The 10,507-nt window shown below is 37.4% G+C and overlaps 1 protein-coding gene across 11 annotated transcripts in view; it reads right to left on the reverse strand.

Annotated features, from left to right (window-relative positions):
• CACNB2 (calcium voltage-gated channel auxiliary subunit beta 2) overlaps positions 1-10,507 on the reverse strand; it is a 464,597-nt gene that overhangs the window by 271,004 nt on the left and 183,086 nt on the right. The gene's annotated exons all lie outside the window — the stretch shown is intronic.

Raw genomic sequence — 10,507 nt, forward strand, 5'->3', positions numbered from 1 at the left:
CTGTGAAAGTGCTGCACTCAATATGCCAGCAAATTTGGAAAACTCAGCAGTGGCCACAGGACTGGAAAAGGTCAGTTTTCATCCCAATCCCAAAGAAAGGCAATGCCAAAGAATGCTCAAACTACCGCACAATTGTACTCATCTCACACGCTGGTAAAGTAATGCTCAAATAGACATAAATACAAACACCCAAATAGACATAAACACAAACACTGATATAAACGTAAACACAAATGCCCATACAGACATAAACACAAATACCATACAAACAGAAACAAAAACCCATATAGTTGTTGTTGTTCAGTTGCTAAGTCATGTCCAGCTCTTTGCAATGCCATGGATTGCAGCATGCCAGGCTCCTCTGTCCTCCACTATCTCCCAGAGTTTGTTCAAACTCATGTCCATTGAGTCAGAGATGCTATCTAACCATTTCATTCTCTGCCACCCTCTTCTCCTGTTGCCTTCAATCTTTCCCAGCATCAGGGTCTTTTCCAATGAGTTGGCTCTTCACATCAGGTGGCCAAAATATTGGAGCTTCAGCTTCAGCATCAGTCCTTTCAATGAATATTCAGGGTTGATTTCCTTTAGGATTGAGTGGTTTGATCTCCTTGCAGTCCAAGGGACTCTCAAGAATCTTCTCCAGCACCACAATTTGAAAGTATCAATTCCTCAGTGCTCAGATAGACATAAACACAAAGACTTATAAAGACATAAACTCAAATACTCATATAGACATAAACACATGTATAGAGCACATGATTATACTATGTACAATGCTCTGCAACTTAATTTGTACGTAACATATTCTCGAATGTAGACCTCCTTCTCTATTGGTCTATACAGATCCAACTTTCTCTTTAATGCTGTTATTATTCCTGTACACACGGTAAGTCATTTGTTTTCCTACTGTTGGATATTCTTGTTAGGTCAAACACATCTTTAGTGTTCTCATAAACTCCTTTAACTCTAGCATTAGGCTAGGCCTTCCTGAAGTAGGGGATTAGGGATTCAATTCCTCTCTTGTATTTTGAGCTTTCAGGATAGTCCTTAGCAAAGAGCAGGCACTGAATAATTGCTTCATGAATGAATGGGTGGATGATGATGACCATAGCTCCTGGTCATTAGATAAACTTTACAGAGGCTTCTTTAAAACAATGAACTCATCCTTCCAAAAGTGATGGCTCTTTCTCTACAACTTTCTTACCCCAGGAGAAGTAGTGCTCAGATGCAGGGGGAGGGGGCATGACAATAACTAAAACAGTTTACAATTAAGCACTTATTCCGTGCCAAGTATTTTTATTGTCTAACTCATGTAATGTTTACAGTCAACCTATGGGTAAGGTTCTGCAGTTACTCCTTATTAACAGAAAGGGAAATAGAGGCACAGGGTGATGGAGTGACTTGCCCAAAGGCCTACAATGTACAGACTCTGTGCCCATGCTCCAGTCTGTCACACATATGTTAAAGCACATCTTCCATGACATGATCCTCTACATAGAAAACCCTCAAGACTCCACCAGAAAATTACTAGAACTAATCAATGATTATAGTAAAGTTTCAGGATATAAAATCAACACACAGAAATCCCTTGCATTCCTATACACTAATAATGAGAAGACTGAAAGAGAAATTAAGGAAACAATTCCATTCACCATTGCAACGGAAAGAATAAAATACTTAGGAATATATCTACCTAGAGAAACTAAAGACCTATACATAGAAAACTATAAAACACTGGTGAAAGAAATCAAAGAGGACACTAATAGATGGAGAAATATACCATGTTCATGGATTGGAAGAATCAATATAGTGAAAATGAGTATACTACCCAAAGCAATTTATAGATTCAATGCAATCCCTATCAAGCTACCAACGGTATTCTTCACAGAGCTAGAACAAATAATTTCACAATTTGTATGGAAATACAAAAAACCTCAAATAGCCAAAGCTATCTTGAGAAAGAAGAATGGAACTGAAGGAATCAAGCTACCTGACTTCAGGCTCTACTACAAAGCCACAGTTATCAAGACAGTATGGTACTGGCACAAAGACAGAAATATTGATCAATGGAACAAAATAGAAAGCCCAGAGATAAATCCACACACATATGGACACCTTATCTTTGACAAAGGAGGCAAGAATATACAATGGATTAAAGACAATCTTTTTAACAAGTGGTGCTGGGAAATCTGGTCAACTACTTGTAAAAGAATGAAACTAGAACACTTTCTAACACCATACACAAAAATAAACTCAAAATGGATTAAAGATCTAAACATAAGACCAGAAACTATAAAATTCCTAGAGGAGAACATAGACAAAACACTCTCTGACATACATCACAGCAGGATCCTTTATGACCCACCTCCCAGGATATTGGAAATAAAAGCAAAAATAAACAAATGGGACCTAATTAAACTTAAAAGCTTCTGCACATCAAAGGAAACTATTAGCAAGGTGAAAAGGCAGCCTTCAGAATGGGAGAAAATAATAGCAAATGAAGCAACTGACAAACAACTAATCTCAAAAATATACAAGCAACTCCTACAGCTCAACTCCAGAAAAATAAATGACCCAATCAAAAAATGGGCCAAAGAACTAAATAGACAGTTCTCCAAAGAAGACATACAGATGGCTAACAAACACATGAAAAGATGCTCAACATCACTCATTATCAGAGAAATGCAAATCAAAACCACTATGAGGTACCATTTCACGCCAGTCAGAATGGCTGCAATCCAAAAGTCTACAAGCAATAAATGCTGGAGAGGGTGTGGAGAAAAGGGAACCCTCTTACACTGTTGGTGGGAATGCAAACTAGTATAGCCACTATGGAGAACAGTGTGGAGATTCCTTAAAAAACTGGAAATAGAACTGCCTTATGATCCAGCAATCCCACTGCTGGGCATACACACTGAGGAAACCAGAAGGAAAAGAGACACGTGTACCCCAGTGTTCATCACAGCACTCTTTATAATAGTCAGGACATGGAAGCAACCTAGATGTCCATCAGCAGATGAATGGATAAGAAAGCTGTGGTACATACACACAATGGAGTATTACTCAGCCATTAAGAAGAATACATTTGAATCAGTTCTAGTGAGGTGGATGAAACTGGAGCCTATTATACAGAGTGAAGTAAGCCAGAAAGAAAAACACCAATACAGTATACTCATGCATATATATGGAATTTAGAAAGATGGTAACAATAACCCTGTGTACGAGACAGCAAAAGAGACACTGATGTATAGAACAGTCTTATGGACTCTGTTGCAGAGGGAGAGGGTGGGAAGATTTGGGAGAATGGCATTGAAACATGTATAATATCATTTATCAAATGAGTTGCCAGTCCAGGTTCGAGGCATGATACTGGATGCTTGGGGCTAGTGCACTGGGATGACCCAGAGGGATGGTATGGGGAGGGAGGTGGGAGGAGGGTTCAGGATGGGGAACACATGTATACCTGTGGCAGATTCATTTTGATATTTGGCAAAACTAATACAATTTGTAAAGTTTAAAAATGAAATAAAATTAAAAAAAAAATAAAGCACATCTTCCTGCTCCCATGTTTACTGCATTATTCACAGTAGGGAAGACAGGAAACAGCCTAAGTGTCCATCAATGGATGAATAGATCAAGATGTGGGAAATATATATATGTGTGTGTGTGTGTATATATATATGTGTGTGTATGTATGTGGTCCATCTAGTCAAAGATACTATTTTTTCCAGTAGTCATGTACAGATATGATATTTGGATTATAAAGAAAGCTGAGCACCGAAGAATTGATGCTTTTGAACTGTGGTGTTGGAGAAGACTCTTTAGAGTCCCTTGGACTGCAAGGAGATCCAACCAGTCCATCCTCAAGAAAATCAGTCCTGGGTGTTCTTTGGAAGGACTGATGCTAAAACTGAAACTCCAATACTTTGGCCACCTCATGCGAAGAGTTGACTCACTGGAAAAGACTCTGATGCTAGGAGGGACTAGGGGCAGGAGGAGAAGGGGACGACAGAGGATGAGATGGTTGGATGGCATCACCGACTCAATGGACATGAGTTTGAGTAAGCTCCGGGAGTTGGTGATGGACAGGGAAGCCTGGCATGCTGCAGTCCATGGGGTCTCAAAAGAGTCAGACACGACTGAGCAACTGAACTGAACTGATATATGTGTATGTGTATGTGAGTGTGTGTGTTTACACACACCCACCACTGGATAATTAAGAATTGGTATACATACACACAGGGCTTCCCTGATGGCTCAGTTGATAAAGAATCCGCCTGCAATGCAGGAGACCCCAGTTTGATTCCTGGGTTGATCCTTGGAGAAGGGAAAGGCTACCCACTCCAGTATTCTGGCTTGGAGAATTCCATGGAATGTATAGTTCATGGGGTTGCAAAGAGTCAGACAAGACTGAGTGACTTTCACTTCACATACAAACACTCACACAATAAAGTATTATTCAGCCATGAAAAAGAAGGAAATCTTGTCATTTGTGGCAACATAGTTGGATCTTGAGGGCATTATGTTAACTGAAATAAGTCAGAGAACAAATACTACAAGGTATCACTTACTTGTAGAGTTGAAAAAAGAAGTAAAAAACTCATAGGAACAGAGAAATAGTAAAGTGGTTGCCAGGGTCTGGAGGTTGGGGGAAATAGGGAAAGATTGGTAAAAAGGTACAAATTTTCAGCTCTGAGATGAATAAAATCTGTGGATCTAATAAATGACATAGTGTCTTGAGTTGATAACACTGTCTTGTAGAATTGAAATCTGCCAAAAGAGTGGAACTTGAATATTCCCATCAAAAAGAAAGAAAGAATAAAGATAAATACGTGATGGATGATGTGTTCATTAACTAGATGGGTGGAATCCTTTCATGATTTATTCATTTATCAAATCATTACAAGGTACCCTTAAAATATCTCATAATTTTGTCAAATATATACCTCAAAATAACTGAAAAAATTTAAATGTTATCTTCCTAAAAATAAGTTCACAATCAAAACTGCCTCTCCAGTGGGAAGAAAAGCAGTGAGTGATAACGAAATGAGCTGAGAAGACTCAAAAGCAACTTAGAGGATCCCACGTCTCTGAAAATTCATCAACAAGCTTATTTTCAGAACACACCCAAAGGTTGCAAACTGCTAACTTAATTTCATCTCCCCCCTCTGTGCTCCTTAACATTTATAGGCCTGCTCATCTTTCTCATTTTCTATTAATAAAATGTCCCCATGTACCAAAGCTTATAATTAAAGCAAAATTTAAAGCTCTGAAAAACTGAAGTCGTCAAGTAGCATTTTAACTGTGAAATATTTTAAATACTCATGGTTGTCATTTCTGAAGCTGAGGTCTACTGCTCTGATATAAGCATCCATCATCTTAAGAATATTTTCACATTCCAGAAAAATGAGCATGAATTAAAAATATTTTTAGGATTAACAGCACTTGACAAATTTGAGGGATTGAATTAAGGATTTTAATATGGCCCAAATTAAAAACTATTAAAAACACATGTAGTCCCAAATCTTGAGAAATCTTGAGAAAATACCTTTAAGAGTAGGTCAGGCAAAATATGCATAAATTTGACTTTTAAAGGTCTTAAAAGTCAAGAAGTACCCTTCAAGGACATCTTAAAACATAGCTGGAAAAGGACTACATTATTTAAGATATACAATATATAAATATGTATATAATATATATGTATGTAGATGGCATCACTGACTCGATGGACATGAGTCTGAGTGAACTCTGGGAGCTGGTGATGGACAGGGAGGCCTGGCGTGCTGTGATTCATGGCGTCGCAGAGTCGGACACGACTGAGCGACTGAACTGAACTGAACTGAACTGATGTAGATATATACATCTCTATTAAAACTTCTATGCATATGAACTTTATTCCTTTATTTGTTGGGGAAAAAAACTGATGCCTCTAGAAACTCTTTAAAAAGTCTTTCTGCCATAAAAACACATTTCCAGAACATATATAATAAGTTTTTAGCTTAAATTTATTTTCCCTAATAAGAAAATTAGGATAATTTGGAAAAAGTATGAATTGTAAGAAAACCTCTATTAAAAAATACATTACCTACAATTCTGCTAAGCAGAAATCTTTATTCCTTGAACTTTGGTACTTCTCAAGTTCAGTGATAACTGGGTTTTATACTCAAAAGCACTATAAAATTTAGTGTTAATTAAATAGAATTATAATCCCATTATGTTTAAGTTACAACCACACTCCAAACGAGATGCCCAAAATGTGGTACATGGAAGAAAAATAAACTTCAGTTTGAATCTCGGTTGGCCCCTATCAGACTCCAGGGCTTGTGGCAATACAGTTTCTTCTCTCATTGGAAGTTTTCCCATCTATAAAATGGTGTTATCACTTGCCTTGTTTTTTTGTACTCTTAAAGCTTGTTTTAACATCAAATGAAATGATAGGGCTCCAGGTATTTTGTTAGATAAAGAAGATGCACACACACAGTGGAATATTACTAAGACATGAAGTTTTGCCTTTGCAACAACACGGATGAACTTGGAAGGTGTTATGCTCAGTGAAATGTCAGACAGAGAAAGACAAAGACTGTATGTTATCACGTACATATGGAATCTAAAAAAATGAAATAAGTGAATATGACAAAGCAGAAAGGAACTTACAGGTATGAGAACCAACTAGCGGCTACCAATGGGGAGAGGGAAGTGGGGAGGGGAAATAAGAGTAGGGATTAGGGAGGTACAAATGACTATGTATAAATAAGCTACAAGGATATATTATACAGCACAGGGGATACAGACCATATTTTATAATAAATCAATGAAGTATAATCTACAAAAATACTGAATCACTATGTTGTATGCCTGAAACTAACATAATATTGTAAATCAACTGCACTTCCATTTTAAAATGAGCAATTATCTGCCATTTTCCTCCCTACCATCCCCTCCTGCTCTCTTCCTATCGTCCCTCCAACTCATGATCTCATTTCACTGTGGCTTGCAGAGTCTGAAGAACAACTGTGGAGCAGACAACATGCTAGGAGCTGACAAACAACATTTCACTTTAACTGTAAAATGAAAAAAACCCTTCAAGCTTGCCCTATTTTCCCAAATAGACAGATGAGAAAGCTAAAACTCAGAAAGAAAAAAAAACCCTCCCCACTATTACATAGCAAATAAACGATGACATTAATAATCAAACCCAGGTCGATTTGATTCCACAGTTTAATTCTGTCTGAATCTACCACGTTGTCACTAGTCATTGTATTATGCTAACCATCAGTTCCTTTTCCTTTTGTCAGTTCTTTTTCAAACAAACAAGCCTCAAAAGACAGAGAACCTAATAGAAAAAGAATCAAGAGATTCAAACAGGTACTTTACAAAAGAAGCTCTTCCCCTGGTCAATAAATATACAAGAAGGTTTGTATATTTCAATTGTCTTGATTTCAATAGTCATCAGAGAAATACCAAGTCAAGCCACATATGGGGGCACTTGTTGACTAAAAGACAACTTCAGGTTTGGGTGAGACACCGGTGCTAAGAATGTAAATTGTTTCAATCACTTTGGAAAGCTCTTCCCCAGTACTGACTTAAGCTGAATATATGTATATGCCCTATGACTTGGCAATTTTATTCCTAGATTTATACTTGACAGAAGTGCATATGTAAACATCAATAAAAGAATATGTCACAAATTTTTATAACAGCAGTATTTACAACAGCCCCAAACTGGAAAATACCTGAATGCCTCTCAACAGTAGTTATGGGTCATTATATTATGGTCTAGTCACACAATGGAATACTATACAGCCAGCAGGAGTAGCAGGAAACAGATGTAACTATATGCAACCATATGGGTTAATCTCCCAAGAGAAGGATGAATGACATTAACCAAACCAAACAAGAGTAGAGATGAAATAAGTCCATTTATATAAAATCTGGAAACAGGAAAACAGCTTCCATGATGCTGGAAGCCAGATTAGAGGGTACTGTGGAGGAATGGGGAGCTGACTCGCGAGGGGGGGATTGGATAAGGGTTCTGACAGTACTTGGATTCTTGATTTTGCTGTTGTTACACAAAGTTGTTCACTTTGGGAACTTTCACCAGATTTGACACTTAAGATTTCTGCACTTTTCTGCATGGAAGCTACACTTCAATAGAGTCTACCCCAAAAGAGTCAGTGTCAATCTCTGCTCCCCCAAAGCATGCAAATGTCCATATTTTAGAAGTGTTGTACGAGATGCACACTTAACTTATGAGGCTTCTATATCTTTTTATGTTTAAGAGTATTCAGCTGACAGATTTTGTTGTCATTTAATAAAATAACAATAGAAGGACAGCTGAGATAAAAGTAGGAATTACGTCTGAGCTATGGAGCTGGGATCTAAAAGAATGATTGTTCAGTATAAATAAAATCTTGAAGACTTGATCATGAGTTCAAATACTCAATAATGTCAAAAAGAGGCATATGCATCAAGTCTTACAGAGAAGGAGAGGGGCCACAGACTACAGGGCAGTCACTGGACAATTTTTGAATATGAAGACAACATTACACAAGTTAGGAGAGGGCTTCTAATAAAGTTGATAGCTGTGGAAGGGAGAAACCTAGAAACAAAGGACTATAGCAAATGTATGTAACTTTATTCAAAACCCATAGAACGTTCATATTCTTTCTGAGATGATGTGAGACTAGGAGGAGTCCTTGAGAAAACTGTCATACTAAAATAAGGTATAAGAAGTAGTGGAGGATTGAGATACACGTACAAACACATTATACTAATAACCGAATTATACAAATGACTGAATTATCCATTATACCTAATATATGTATTTTTACATATACACACATACTTAATGCCAAAGCTTTAGTTGGAATTTAATACTGGCATGGTCTAAGTCATCATCCCACTAAATTGATAATATATTAGCGAAAGGCCACCAGGACAGTCCACTTAGTGGACGAGGCCTCATCACTCCTGCTGCCCATGGGTTTGTGTGTCCTTCGCCCTGCTGCCCACCTGTTTATTCAATGAGCAGCTTCCCGACTCCACACGTTGTCTGCTTGGCAGGCAAGTGAGAACTCTCATGGTCAGATACATACATGAAGAGTCCTTTTCCTCCAAGGAAAATGAAATATGTTTCAGATTTAACATACTACAGCGCTGGGTTGACTATCTATAAAGAAAACGACAATCCATACATTAAACTGCCAGAGAAAAGAGGCTAGAATAGCAGCAAGTGGGTTACAGGTTAGAGTTCCTAAGAGAGAAATGGTCTAAAATAAAGGAAAACTTGTTTCTAGTGACCAAGGTTTATGAATTTCTTTAATCTTCGAGGTATATTTGTGCTGTATATTTTGTGGCTCCTTCACCAAAATATAGGGTAAAAAAAGTTTGAAAATTAGCAGATGAACCAAATCTCTAATCTTTCAGTAAAGACCCCAGAAGATACGGTTTATGCTGTCTCTTCTATTTATTTACATGATGTCAGAAAAAGGACAAAAATAAGCTGGGTAAGAAAAATGACTATTTTCTTCGAGGCTTTCAGATTCTTTCAGAATTCCTCTAGTGAGAAGGCTACATATTCACAGATTTCTTCTCATTCATTATATAAGAACAAACAGAAATACATGAAACTAAGGAATTGTCAATCTTCATGAGTCTATAAAAATACGGATTTTAAATTTCAAATGATGTCTATCTTTAATTTCAAGATTTTCTTTATGTGGATAATTTTATACCTTAAAAACTTTCTAATACTTATTTCCAAATCCTATTTAAAAGCAATTAATCTTGCTGTTGGGAAAAATCATTCCTGCAGATGTCGTCTTTAAAAATCTTGCTGGCACTACTACTACATTTATTCCTTACATGTCAACTGTTGAGTCCAAATGACAAATGACCCTGAATAGATAACCGGCACAAAAACCTTTAAGAGACTTCGTAAGCTTTTACTATTGAATAAAATTGAATATTCTCTTTAAGATCTGATAGGAATACAACTATCCCTTTCACAGCCCTGGTCTCTAATAACTTTATTAGGTTGATCATATCAGATGTTGACCTTGTTTGTCCTGGCCGTGTCACATATATCTCTCATAGTGGCCAATTTTCCAAGGTCACAGATTTCTTTACACTCTGCCCTTAAGTATTGATGAGCTCTTTGTCGATTTCCTATTTGTTTTGCAGCCAGGAATCTCAGATCAGTGTTAGCACCGCAGTTTGTCCAGCCTGCATAAACCTCTTGTTGCCTTTCACATCACTCCCCGAAAATCAAGTAGCCACATGCAATGCAAAAGGAGGCTGGAAATAAAGCCAGCACTTCCTCTGAGCCTGTCGGCTAGCATACTGCACTGCATCTTTCAATTAGCATCCAATTATTTTAAGTAGTGATACTTCAGTGTTTGTGTAAGCCTGCCTTGTAGAATTTAATACTCAGACAGCCATTTTGCAAAACACAGCAGGTCCATGAAATAAGGGCTATTTCAGTGAAAGAGTCACAGAATGATAAAGC

Source organism: Bos grunniens, chromosome 13, assembly GCF_055505025.1.
Source record: "Bos grunniens cultivar Pamir isolate PY7600 chromosome 13, Bosgru_T2T1.0, whole genome shotgun sequence".
NCBI classification, from domain to species: domain Eukaryota; kingdom Metazoa; phylum Chordata; class Mammalia; order Artiodactyla; family Bovidae; genus Bos; species Bos grunniens.